Source organism: Antechinus flavipes, chromosome 3 (assembly GCF_016432865.1).
Source record: "Antechinus flavipes isolate AdamAnt ecotype Samford, QLD, Australia chromosome 3, AdamAnt_v2, whole genome shotgun sequence".
Classification (NCBI taxonomy): domain Eukaryota; kingdom Metazoa; phylum Chordata; class Mammalia; order Dasyuromorphia; family Dasyuridae; genus Antechinus; species Antechinus flavipes.
Window position 1 is genome coordinate 256166215 of NC_067400.1, and position 14527 is coordinate 256180741.

At 38.2% G+C, this 14527-nt stretch overlaps 1 protein-coding gene across 1 annotated transcript in view; it reads left to right on the top strand.

Annotated features, from left to right (window-relative positions):
- Positions 1-14002: 14002 nt before the first annotated feature.
- Positions 14003-14527, top strand: part of LOC127553890 (periodic tryptophan protein 2 homolog) — a 48888-nt gene continuing 48363 nt past the window's right edge. Inside the window, exon 1 of the mRNA XM_051984978.1 lies at positions 14003-14020. The gene's annotated coding sequence lies outside the window, so the exon portion shown is untranslated. The remainder of the gene's footprint in view (positions 14021-14527) is intronic.

Sequence of the window (14527 nt, forward strand, 5' to 3'; positions counted from 1 at the left end):
TGCAACTTTTTTTTTTTTTTTTTTTAAGCTATAGCTCTACTTGTTATTATACAGTCTCAAGTCACAATTAAGGTATAGTTTAAGGCTATATTCCCAAGAGAGGTCTTCACTCAGCTAATTCCACCCAGTCAATAGTCCCTTCCATGTTCCTAAAGAATTCAGTCCAACTAATAAATTTAAAAATCAACAGGGTAAGAAGAGGGATCTGCAGCTTTTCAGCTATATAACCCACCTTCTGCTTCTATACAGTGCCTAGTGAGTGTGTTGGTCCTCTTCTTGCAAGAAAGAATGAAGATTTTCTATTTGTATCTGGAGATACCTCTGGGTAGTCACTTTGGGGAAGGAGGGTTCTAGCACCTTATCCCACACATTAGGAACTACCTACAACTCCTGTGAGCTCTAGGCTTGGCAGGCCAGATCTAAATCTGATCAGAAAATATAGATCTTCTTCCTGGAATTCTAGAGTCTTAGTTCTTTATTTTTCTGTTGACTTCTATAGCTCTAGTGGTATTTTTATATGTACTCTAGAGCTCTTGGAAGTTTTGGTTATATATATTCCTATTTTAGATGATACTAGTAAAGTAATATGAAACCCTAAAACTTTTTGGTTTTAGAATTTGCTCCAAAGTGGCTCTAACCACTCCTTAGTTAGAGAGCTTCTGGCCTCAGGAAACTCCTACACCCAATCTGTCTGATTCTGAATAGACTACTTTTCAGTTCATTGTTGATTGATGATCTGGTCAGTGATAATCAAATTTCTGAGACCACCCTCAATTCATCTGGAGATTACTTCCTAGCCTTACCCTTGAGCCATAGAATTAACATATCTGTGATTAAAAGCTGTATAAATGTATCTCCTTGGTTCTGTTTCTTTACTGGATTCTGTTAGAATTCAGTCTGCTCAGTAATGGCATCACATTACTTTTTTTTAATTTTATTTTATTTTATTTAATAATAACTTCATATTGACAGAATCCATGCCAGGGTAATTTTTTTTACAACATTATCCCTTGCACTCGCTTCTGTTCCGATTTTTCCCCTCCCTTCCTCCATCCCCTCCCCTAGATGGCAAGCAGTCCTATATATGTTAGATATGTTGCAATATATCCTAGATACAATATATGTTTGCAGAACTGAACAGTTCTCTTGTTGCACAGGGAGAATTGGATTAAGAAGGTAAAAATAACCCGGGAAGAAAAACAAAGATGCAGATAGTTCACATTCATTTCCCAGTGTTCTTTCTTTGGGTGTAGCTGCTTCTGTCCGTCATTTATCAATTAAAACTCAGTTAGGTCTCTTTGTCAAAGAAATCCACTTCCATCAAAATATGTCCTCATACAATATCGTTGTCGAAGTGTATAATGATCTCCTGGTTCTGCTCATTTCACTTAGCATCAGTTCATGTAAGTCTCGCCAGTCCTCTCTGTATTCATCCCGCTGGTCATTTCTTACAGAACAATAATATTCCATAACATTCACATACCACAGTTTACCCAGTCATTCTCCAATTGATGGGCATCCATTCATTTTCCAGCTTCTAGCCACTACAAACAGGGCTACCACAAACATTTTGGCATATACAGGTCCCTTTCCCTTCTTTAGTATCTCTTTGGGATATAAGCCCAATAGAAACACTGCTGGATCAAAGGGTATGCACAGTTTGATAACTTTTTGGGCATAATTCCAGATTGCTCTCCAGAATGGTTGGATTCGTTCACAACTCCACCAACAATGCATCAGCATCACATTACTTTCAATAAAACTTTGCCCCTTGACTAGGAGATGAGTTTAAGCCTGCAAATTATTTTGAGACACCTCACAACACTGATTTGGGACTCTTGGGGTCCTCCTTTCTCAACCTTAACACTAAGAGTTGGAGGTTTTTAAATTAATTGCCCCATGTCATTTGGGGAGCTTTAGAAATCAGTTGTCATGCCAGTATTCCTGTGTTGGAGCCAATAATCATATAATGGGGGCTTGCTTTGCCTTATGTAATAGGGGTTTGCCTTTAGAACAGGTTCAGATTGCCCAATATGGAGAAACCCTGAGGGATTTGTTCTGGGCATGCCTCCATTCTTGCTAAAAGCTAGCTAGAAGCTGTAGTTCTGGATTTATCCCATTGTCTCCCCAAGGGCTACTAAGAAGTACAGTTCTGACTTAGTCCTGGCTCTTTTTAATCCTCAGTCTATTTCATATTGTAATCCTGGCTTTATCTTTGTCCATGGGCAGATATAAGCAGGATGCCTGGCTCTGTTCTCACCTAGAATCCCTTAAGATATACATTCCTGGTTCTGTCTTAACTTTTGGAGTTGAGAGGGGAATAGGAATAAGACTAGATATAGACTTCATATGTGAGAAAACTTCTATCAGTGCAAGTCAATACCAATTTTGCAAGTTATAATCTGATTTTTCTCTTCCAACATGATTCATAAAGAAATGTATGTTTAAAAAAATCAATGTGTGTATATATATATTTAATTTTTAAAATATACATTTCTTTATGAATCATGTTGGAAGAGAAAAATATATATATATATCAAGAAAAAAACAATAAAAGAAAAATATGTAAGCTCCTTGAAAACAGGGACTGGCTTTTGTAATGGGGAGAGAAGGGGTGACCTGAGATTTGAAAAGAATCTTTGTTCTTTGCCCTTAGCCCTCCTCTGTTACCTTCCCCCTTGTAGAATAGAAGCTCCTTTGAGGCAGGGACTGGCTATGTAAGGAGAGCTGTAGATTCACATTCTGTAATTTCTGTAACACCATTGAGAATGGAAAATTGGAGGAGGGACTTGCCTTTCAGGATAGTGTTATGCCACAGTCTCTTTGAACTGTTCTACCTCAGTTTCCTTGTACTAGTTTCCCTTATAGTCCTGACTGAGTTTCCCTGAATTGTTCTGTCTCAGTTTTCTTAACTGTTCTGAATCAATCCCCTTAGTTGTAAAACCTCCCCTCTGGTCCATTAAGACTGAGGACCATTTGCTCTAATGTTATAAATTGTCATTGTGAGACTCAAGATGAGGGGGAGATTAGACTTCCTGACTTCTAACTCCTTCTGCCTTCAAGAATTTATGACACTACCCCTCTAAAATATTCCAAAAGATAAGACTATCCCAGATATCTCATTGACATCTTTACTTCTGTTTATTCAGACATCCTGATTCTGGCTTTTAGTAAGAATTTATGGCCTCCCTCCATCCTGACAGAACCAAATGTGAAGAAGTTTCCCACTTTGTTCTTCTTCTTTGTTTGTAAAAGGTATATAAGGATTCGGAATTCTCCCATTCATCGCTGAATACTTTGAGATGAGAGTCCTGTCCAGTCAATTATACTCTCCAATTAATAAAATATTAAAAACTCTCTAATCTCTATCCTGCCTCACTTTCTTACAATAGGAAATAAAACACTGCCTTTGTAGTTCCAAAAGTATGTTTACTAACCTAGGCACCTATTCTTGCAAGAAGGTAAAGTAAATCTTTTCTTAATTCACTAAAAAGTGAGTCAATGGAGTTTTTGGTAAAATATTTTGTTTCTTTCGTGTATTCTTGATGTGGTGTAACTCTTAGAGAGGAGATGGCAATTACACTAAGGCTACCTAGTCTTGGGAGTGCTACAAACAATTCTGGCTGTCAGATAATTTTTCAGTAATTTCAATAATAACAAAGTTTCTGAGAATTCAGTAGTGGGATACAATTCTACTTCTAAGCCATAGAATTCAATCATGGATGCAACCACTCTTCAATTTTACTTCTAAGATATAAAATGAGCATATCAATGACTTGAAGAACTTGATCTTTCTTTTTCCTATAAAATTATTTTCTTGCTCCTGATTTTTTGCTAAATTCCCTTGAAACTTAGCCCTATCAGCAGCATAATAAATCATTGCTTCTTAGCTCACAACAATTCTAAGGTTGTGAATTCTTTTGCCATACTCATGACACCTAAGGTTAAATTTTCACTATAAAACCTAATTGTGGGCCATCCCATGACTGCTACCTTCCTTTGAGTCAGCCCACCAGCCACCAGCACTCTGCCTCATGGTGTCTTTCCCTTTCCTCTTCCCCCAGGCCACATGGCATCCCTTAACTCCACTATGCTTTTTGATCCCACTTCTCCTCCTTATAGTTAACTAACTCTTTTAGTTGCTAAGAGCCTTTCAGGATTTAGCCTGCCAGCTAAGAGCATGCTCCAACCTCATAGGGCTCCTTTCTACTGTGAGTTCTACTGAGGAACTTGTCTGTCTTATGCTCTCCAACTCTATCTCATATTTACCATTCCTGGTATCTATTGTATCCCTTCATTTTATCTGTAACTTCTTCTCTAAATAAATCTACCTTTTGCCAGAGAATGGCTATTGTGAATTCTTCACATGACTGAATCCCAACTTTTGGTGCCTGCCATCATTTGGTGAAAAATCCCACATCATAGATCACACCACCTAAGAAGGCTTCTTGGGTTGTTAGAAGCTCCATGCTCAGCAAACTTTTCTGGACTTGGAATTTCTTGCAATTCTCAGCATAGTTCCTTCTTGACTAGAGAATGTTTGCTACTTTTTCTCCCTCCCTGGGATGCTAGAGGAAGTAAGGTGCTATAGGTCTAGGAATTCTAAGGCTTGGGGCAAAGATAGGACAATCCACTTATATCCTTAAGGATCCCCCACCTGTTCCTTCAGGCGGTTCTCATCAAGAGACCTGAAAATCCCTACCAGGATCACCCCTTATCAAGGTCTGGACCTTATGTCCAAAAATGTTTCTTCAACTCAGTCCCCTTCCTATGGGTCCCCTGGACCCTTACCTCTTAAGCTATAATCTGAAACCTTCTGGTCCCCATTCCTCAGTCCCTCTGATACAAGGAAGCAGACCCCTTTTTCTCTCCCTCATGATCTTGATTCAGCACCCCTTCTAATTGAGGTGCTGAATTAGAGAATTGAGAGAAGTAGCAGACTCTCAAAGTGAAATAATTAGGGTTGTATAGGACAGTATCGACCACAAAAATAATGAGAGACTCTCAGAGTAAGAAAAAGCAAAAAAGGTATTTATTATGATCTCATGAGAAAGGGTATCTCCCATCTGACAAAGTGCAATTTTTTTTGGCTATAGCTCTATTTGTTTTTATAAAGTCTCAAGTCACAATTAAGGTACAGTTTAAAGCTATATTCCCTTTATGACTAAAGAAGAACTAGAGATCATTATTGATCACAAAGTAGAAAATTTTGATTACATCAAATTAAACAGCCTTTGTACAAACAAAACTAATGCAAACAAAATTAGAAGGGAAGCAACAAACTTGGAAGACATTTTTACAGTTAAAAATTCTGATAAAGGCCTCATTTCCAAAATATATAGACAATTGACTCTATAACTATTTCCACTCATGTGAAAAAATGTTCCAAATCACTATTGATGAGAGAAATGCAAATTAAGACAACTCTGAGATACCACTACACACCTGTCAGATTGGCTAAGATGACAGGAAAAAAAAGAAGTGCAAAGTAAAAACTACAAAACACAAGATTAAATAGGCTGAATGCAGAAGCGCCCCCCCTCCCCTTTTCTCCCTTTGTTTGGGCAATCCTGGGCTTATGCCCTAATGGAAGAAATCTTTCCCAGAAATAAAAGAACAAATTGCCTTTAAAAGAGATATTTAAATGCTATTTAAAAGGTGGTAGGAAACAGGAGGGGACAAATATCTGCAATTTTTTTTGGCTATAGCTCTATTTGTTATTATAAAGTCTCAAGTCACAATTAAGGTACAGTTTAAAGCTATATTCCCTTTATGACTAAAGAAGAACTAGAGATCATTATTGATCACAAAGTAGAAAATTTTGATTACATCAAATTAAACAGATTTTGTACAAACAAAACTAATGCAAACAAAATTAGAAGGGAAGCAACAAACTTGGAAGACATTTTTACAGTTAAAGATTCTGATAAAGGCCTCATTTCCAAAATATATAGACAATTGACTCTATAAGAAATCAAGCCATTCTCCAATTGATAAATGGTCAAAGGATATGAACAGACAATTTTCACATGATGAAATCAAAACTATTTCCACTCATGTGAAAAAATGTTCCAAATCACTATTGATGAGAGAAACGCAAATTAAGACAACTCTGAGATACACTACACACCTGTCAGATTGGCTAAGATGACAGGAAAAAATAATGATGAATTTTGGAGGGGATGTGGGAAAACTGGGACACTGATGCATTGTTGGTGGAGTTGTGAACGAATCCAACCATTCTGGAGAGCGATCTGGAATTATGCCCCCAAAGTTATCAAACTGTGCATACCCTTTGATCCAGCAGTGTTTCTATTGGGCTTATATCCCAAAGAAATACTAAAGAAGGGAAAGGGACCTGTATGTGCCAAAATGTTTGTGGCAGCCCTGTTTGTAGTGGCTAGAAGCTGGAAATTGAATGGATGCCCATCAATTGAAGAATGGCTGGGTAAACTGTGGTATATGAATGTTATAGAATATTATTGTTCTGTAAGAAATGACCAGCAGGATGAATACATAGAGGCTTGGAGAGACTTACATGAACTGATGCTAAGTGAAATGAGCAGAACCAGGAGATCATTATATACTTCAACAATGATACTGTATGAGGATGTATTCTGATGGAAGTGGATTTGTTCGACAAAGAGAAGATCTAATTCAATTCTAGTTGATCAATAATGGACAGAAGCAGCTACACCCAAAGAAAGCACACTGGGAAATGAATGTAAACTATTTGCATTTTTCTTTTTCTTCCTGGGTTATTTTTACTTTCTGAATCCAATTCTCCCTGTGCAACAAGAGAACTGTTCGTTTCTACACACATATATTATTTCTAAGATATACTATAACATATTTAACATATATAAGACTGCTTGCCATCTAGGGGAGGAGGTGGAGGGAGGGAAGGGAAAAGTAGGAACAGAAGTGAGTGCAAGGGATAATGTAAAAAAATTACCCAGGCATATGTTCTGTCAATAAAAAGTTACAATTAAAAAAAAAAAAAGCTATATTCCCATGACAGCATCTTTACTTAGTTAATTCTACACAATCCTTCTTCTTTTGTTCATTATCCTTTGAAGACCTCTCATACCATTCTTGATACATTTCCTCATTCATCTTGTTCTCAGTCTCCAATCCCTCTGGACCTAGTTTGTTCTTTTTCTCTACTGAGGTCCATCCTTGTCTAATGAATTTTCCCTATAAAACCTACTTGTGGGCCATCCCATGGCTGCCATTCTCTACTGGGTTATGCTCATGGGGCTAAATAGAAAGAAAGAAGATTTTTAGCAGCCAAAATTCTCTCATTAAGTATGAGGAAGAACTTTTAGCTGTCCATGGATCCAGAGAGGTTTCTGTTATGTTTTGTAAAGGACACCAGAAGGGGGATTCACTTTAGGCCAAGGGATGCAAGTTTGCAGATTTAGCTGTCCATAATGCTGTCCATTTGTCCCTGACCATGGCACCTTTGATCCTCGAACTACCTTACTCCAATACATCTTCATATGGCTCCCAGGAACAGGCCCTTGCTAAAGAAAGAGGATAGACCCTTTCTACTTCTAGGTGGTTTCAAAACCCTCAGGCCAGTTTCTAATCCCAAAGGTAAATCAGGGGAAACTTTTCTTTGCTCTATTGCTCACTTGGGAGAAAATGCCCTCCAATCCCTTGTGAAATTTATTTTTACTGGTCACAAGCTGGGAGAAACAATTCAACATGTCTGTCAGGTCTGCCTGGTTTATGCCCAAATAAATCCTGAAGGGGCTGTCAAACACCCCTCCCTCTCTCTGAAGCCCATCCAGAGGAGGGGTACAAACCCGGGGGAGGGCTGGCAAATAGATTTTGTACAGGTGCTTCCTTGCAGGGGCTTCAAACTGAAGAGGTACAAATGATGAGGTTAGTAGTAGTAGTGAGAAGGTACAAGAATTGGGGTGGAAAATCCCCTCTGGTTGGAGGTACAGGTCTTATGCAAAAAGAATGCTCAAACCTGAAATCTGTGTGACAAAAAGGGATTTATTGGCACCGAGAAGCCAGCTTGCTAGAAAGACAGACTTCTTAGTGGGTAAAAAAGGTCCTTGTAGGAAGATAACAAAGGTTAACACTGAGAAGAGAATATCTTTGCCAGTGTACAAAAGTCCTGGCAGAGCAGCTTGCCAAGAAGAGAGCTTCAATTCAATTCAAAATTGAATGAGATTACTCAATTGTTGACAATGCCTCCAGCCTAGATCTCCAATTGAAAAGAAATTAATTATCTTGGGAGTTTGAATTACTCAATAGGACTATCAGGCTGAGATCTCCAATTAAATAAGATCACTTAACTGGGTGTTATCTGGGAAAGGTATGCTTTTCCCAGCAGAGAGCTTGAGACCCGAATCACCTTCTTTTACAGATTCAAGGGGACACAGTTTCAGGGCCTTCCTAGCACAATTTACTTCAAAACTACTTTTGGTTTTTGTTGACACCTGTACTAATTGGGTAGAAGCCTTCACTTGTAGAACTAAAAAAAGCCTGGGGGTATCAAAGTCTTTACTAAAGGAGATCATACCTCGTGATGACTTGTCCAACTTTTTACAGAGTGATAGTGGCCCAACCTTTACTTCTCAACCCAAGCTGTGGCTGAGGCAGTTAAGATTACTTATCTCTACTCTGCTTGACAGTCTCAGTCTTCTGGAAAGGTGGAGAAAATAAATCACACCTTCAAGGGAGAGGACTGGGAGAAGAATCTCCAATTAGCACTACTTAGAGTCTTGGAAAAACATTTAGCTTACCCTTTGGGAGAACATTAAATTTAGCTCCTTTGAACTTCTGTGTGGAGGCTCTTCTTAACCTCTAACATTCTTGTAGATCCAGAACAGCATCTGGTCACTCAGTTTGCCACACAATTTGGCACAATTTGGAAAGCTCTTTCTGAAAATGCAAATAAACATCTCCCTAAGCCCACAGATATTCAGCCCAGACTGTCTTCCCAGTGAATCCAGGGAACAGGATGTACTTGAAATCTTGGAAGGCGCAAAGTACTGACTCTCTGGGTATGAAATGGAGAGGACCATATAGGGTCATTCTGACTACTCCAACTTCAATTAAACGTCAGGGCCTTCCCTCCAAGACTAATGTTTCTAGAATTAAAAATACTACTGTTACCTCTTCTCTCTCAGACATTCCTGGATATTCCTGTGAATCCATAGAGGATCTGAAAACACTGTTCCACAGAAACTCCTGGAAACACTGGAAACGTACTAGATGGAGAAAGGTGAACTTGTCTCTATGTCATCCTTTTCCTCATCCTGTCCTTTTGTTGTTGTTGTTACCCTCTACTTCCTCCAACATAAATTTTTTCTCCCATACTACTTGTAAGCTTTATATCTTCTAGACTTCAGGCCATAACCTTCCCAACCTGAGACTCAACACCCCCTGGATGCCTCTTTCATCATCATCAAGTCTCCCTACCTCAGTCTAGATTCAGTTAGGCAGGTTTTTATCAATCTGAAGCAGCTCCATAAGGTAAGACCTCTGTCCCTTTACCCCAAATGATTTTGGGATCCATTTGCTTGAGGGAGGGAATGATGGGTTTTAGCTCTTAGGGAGGATATAGTAATAATCCTAAGGCTACCCAGTTTGGGGAGTGCCACAAATAATTCTGGCTGTGAGATAAGAATCTGTTGATCAGTAAGAACAAAGTTTTTGAGAATTCAATAGTGGGGTGCAACACCATGTCTAAGCCATAGAATCTAATAGTTCTCAACTCCACCCCTGAGATCAGCTCCTCAATTTTACCTCTAAACCACAAAATTAGGAAATCAGTGACTTAAAGAATCTGATCTTTCTTTTTCCTATAAAATTATCTTCTTGCTTCTGATTCTTTGCTAAATTACCTTGGAACTTAGGCCTATCAGCAGCATAATAAATCTTTGCCCCTTAGTTGAAGACAAACTGAGATTGTGAATTCTTTTGACATTCCCATGACACTGACCTGGGGATCCTAATGTTGTTAGGGTATCTTTTGCCTCAGTACTCTTTTCATGTTTCTTCTACTTAGAAGTCTTCATACCAAGGTCAAAAACATCACCAAACTAGTGCTGGGGCCATTTAGCCATTTTTGGAGTCTGATGTTTCTATGACAACTTTTACTGGGCTATAGTCCAGGGACCAAAAGGTTACACCTGAATTTCTATTTTAAATAAATTGTCCTTTTTAGCTCTATTGCGATACAGATCATGTCATTAATACTGGCTAGTTTAGGGCAGGAGATTTTGAAAAGAAAAAATGGGAACTAGTTAAAAAAAATGTTATACTAGTATTCATTTCAGTCCCCATAGAAAAAAAAATTTTATACTAGTATTCATTTCAGTCCCCATAGAATTTTTAAGGGGCTATATAGAATCAGAGTTCTGGAGGTATGTAGTCCTGACTCCATAGAAACCTCAGGGCTTCTGAAGCCTGTAGTCTTCTGCCTCTTTGGCAGCCAAATATGTTGCTGCAAACTGTATTTTGGGAAGTTGTGCCATTTAAAGAGTATTAAAAAACCTTCTTCTTGGGTCTATTCTTGGATTAGAAATTGTTGGAAGAGATAATCTTGGTGCTAACCTTGCCATATAGAGCACTGGGCTTGGAGTCAAAAAGACTCATTTTTCTCAGTTCAAATCTGGCCTCAAACATTTTATTAGCTGTGTGACACTGGAAAAACCACTCTATCTTTTTTACCTCAGTTCCTCATCTGCAAAATGAACTGGAGAAGAAAATGGCAAACTATTTCAGTAACTCTGCCAAGAAAACCCCAAATGGGGTCTCAAAAAGTCAGACACAACTGAACAATGATTCAACAACAGCAACAACATCCTTACAAGGGCTGCTTGAAGGTATTATCTGTTCTCTTTCCAAATACAAAGAGCTACTGAAAATTGTAGTTTTGACTTTATTCTTTCCTCATATTTGCTAGGAGATAAAATCTTAGGACAAACTAGGCCACTATAATCAAGGTTCTATTGCCATCATGAGGACTGACTGAGAATTGCCTTACTTTCTCAATCATTAAATAAGTATTTATTAAATGCTTCCTATGTGCCAGGAACTACACTAGGCTCTGACAATATCTCTGCCCTCAGGCTGTTGACCAATATAGAAGAAGGATTGGACCTTTCTTTAGATGCTTCTAGAGTGCCAGATAGAGACACAAAGTGGATTGACTAGCCCTGAAAAGGGCTTGACAATTCCTCATACTAGAAATATTATTCCACTTTGAGTACTCCCCACACAATAACCCTCAAATCATACCTGTGAGCTCCAAAAAGCTGAAGCATATGTAGCATCCACACTCCAGTAAACCATCTTGGTAAATGAGCTAAACCAGGTTGAGAGTTGGGGTGGAGTGGGGTGTCTACTCCAAGGGTGTGAAGATGTTCCCATTGGATGGACAAATGAAACTGATGGGGTGTGGGAAAAAAAAAAACAGGATAAAGGAAATAAAAAACCAAGCAAACAAACCACAACCACAGCCAAAGGTAAGAAGAATACTATGCCTTGATCCACATTTCAATTTCCACAATTCTCATTCTTGATGCAGGTGACTCTTTTCATCACAAGTCTATTAGAATTGTCTTGAATCACCTCATTATTGAAAAGAGCCTAGTCCATTACAATTGATCTTACATCTTCTTGTTGCTGTTTACAATGTTCTCTTGGTTCCTCTCACTTCACTTAGCATCAGTTCATCTAAGTCTTTCCAGATTTTCTGAAATCAGTTTGTCCATCATTTCTTTTTTTCTTTTGGTGAGGCAATTGGAGTTAAGTGACTTGCTCAGGGTCCCACAGCTAGAGAGTGTTAAGTGTCTGGGACCAGATTTAAACTCAGGTCCTCATAACTTCAGGGCTAATGCTCTATCCACTGAGCCATCTAGTTGTCCTTGTTTATCATTTCTTATAGAACAATAAAATTCCATTACATTCATATACCAGAACTTATTCAACCATTTCCTAACCGATGGACATCCACTCAGTTTCTAGTTCCTTGCTATTACAAAAAGAACTGATACAAATATTTTTGTACATGTGGATCTTTCCCCCTTTTTTATGATTTATTTGAGATACAGACACAATAGACACTATTGGATCAAAGGTTTATATATAGTGTGAAAACCCTTTGGTCATAGTTCCAAATTGCTCTCCAGAATGTTTGAATCAGTTTGCAACTTCACCAATAATGTATTAGTGTCCCAGTTTTCCCAGATTCCCTTCAACATTTGCTATTATCTTTTCCCGTTATTTTAGTCAATCTGAGAAGTGTGAAATGGTACCTCAGAGTTGTTTTAATTTAGATTGTGATTTAGAAAAGTTGATTTTTTTTTCTGAAACAAAGGCCTGACCATGTTACTTTACCTCCCTACTCCCCTGCTGAATAAATTCCAGTGGCTCTTTATTACTTTCACAATTAAATATAAACTGCTCATTTGGGAATTTAAAGCTCTTCATATTTTAGCCCCTTTCTACAATTTCGGTCTTCTGATATTTTATTTCCTTCCTCTCATATTCCAATTATTCTGTCCTATTTTCAGTTCCTCAAACATGGAACTCTCCGTCTCTTGTCTTTGTATCCATTGCCTAAAATGCTTTCCATCTTTACCTTCTGATTTTCTCTGACTTCCTTCACCAACTTCACCAACTTCTTCAAGAGTCCTTTCCTAGTTTCCTCAGTTGCAAATGTTCCCTCCCAGATTGTCTCTCATTTACTTTGTATATAGCTTGTGTGTACCTAGTTATTTATGTATTGTATCCCCTATTAAAATGTGAGCCCCTTAAGATCAGGGGCTATTTTTGCTTTTGTATCCTCTGAATTTAGCACAGTTCTTGGCACACAGTAAGCATTTAACAAATGCTTGTTATCTGACTTATTGACTAGACAAAATGAGGAAGGTCAAAGTTATTGGAGAAATGGTGGACAACAAATACAATATGGATTGTAGCAGTGTAAGCCACCCTGTGCCACTGTGTATCAATCCTGACCTGGAGGGAGAAGCATTTGGACACTTTAAAATAAGGACATCCTGAGCTGGCTGAGTCCGTTAATGCCAGTAATTCAGTTAATTTTCAGGAATCATCAGGCATAGCTTTGGGTAGCTCTGAGGGGCAGAGTAGTAAAAAAGGAGACATTCATTGTGTTGTAATGGTGGCAGCACCTCTCAGGATAACAGGGTAAGCAAAGAATAAAGCCCTTTCAGGGGAGAGAATGCAGGTCATGTTGATTTAAAGGTTCATACTGAGTTGGAAGGTTAGGATTAGGAGTCCTGCTGGATCCTGAAGATGTGATGAAGGATCAGAAATACCACAGAATAAGGATTGCTCTGGAACGTGAACCAATTTGTCTTTTGAGCTAAGTAATTTTCTTTTTCCCCATCAATTCAAAGTGACATAGTTTGTCCTATTTAGGTGCCAAAAAAAGATTATATTTATTACTAAAAATAAAATCCATTTTTAAACTTTCAAAACAAATTTTAAAAAGTAAAAAGTTAACCTAAAGAGGATGAAAAATAGGGCCAAGACTACAATTCTCAGTATTTTGCTTACATGGTATGAGGACTTTTCTTGTGGTTTGCCATTTCCTTCTCCTGCTCATTTTATACAGGTAAGGAAACTGAGGTCAGCAAAGTTATTAAGTGACTTACCCAGGATCATACACTCTAGTGTCTGAGGCCAGGTTTGAATTCAAGAAGATGAGTATTTCTGACTCTAAGTATAGTACTGTATCCATGCACCATTTACCTACATATACCACTGTGAGGACGGCAACTCCTAGAAGTCTCTAGGTAAAGTGGGAAAATAGAAGTAGAACTACAACTCCCAAAAGTCTGTGGGAACTAGTTATTTATTTGTATGTCTGCTGGGAGCACTGGTACTGTATGCCTCTTTTCCTGAACCAAGTCAGGCTGGGAGTTGTAGTTTTTTTTTTTTTCTATTCCTTCTCAGATGTAATCAGCAGGAATACATCTGTAGAAGACAATGATTGACTGAGGATGACTTTCACCCTTTGGAAAAGGTGAGGAACTGGTTCCTTCCAGTCCATATCCTATCATCTTTCCTTTGATTTGGTTACATTGGGAAAATTTACCATAGGTTAAGCACTGATTTTGCTGGTAGCATTTTTTTCCTATTGCCCTTGGGCTTCTGACTGAACTCAGTACAGTTTTAAGATAGAAAAATAACTTACTGTAATTTATCATTGGATCTTGATATTATTCAGTCTGGTATAAACTTCAGGGTTTTGCTGAAGTATATATATAAGCTGGGTGGTTTGTCTACAAGTCAGGTAAACATTTTGGTTAGAATAAAACCCGAAGAGATTGTTATACGGAAGATTCTAGGAATTGTAGTCCTGACTTTACTTCTTCTCTGATGCTTTTGATAGCTTTAATCTTGGTCATTTTTATACTTAGGGATGGGGTGGCGGGGTATTTTCCTCTGCTCTTAGCCCAGGGTCTGCTGTTTCCTTATTTTCTTAATTGTAGGCATTCCTGGGATTATAGATTTAGAGTCAGGAGAAATT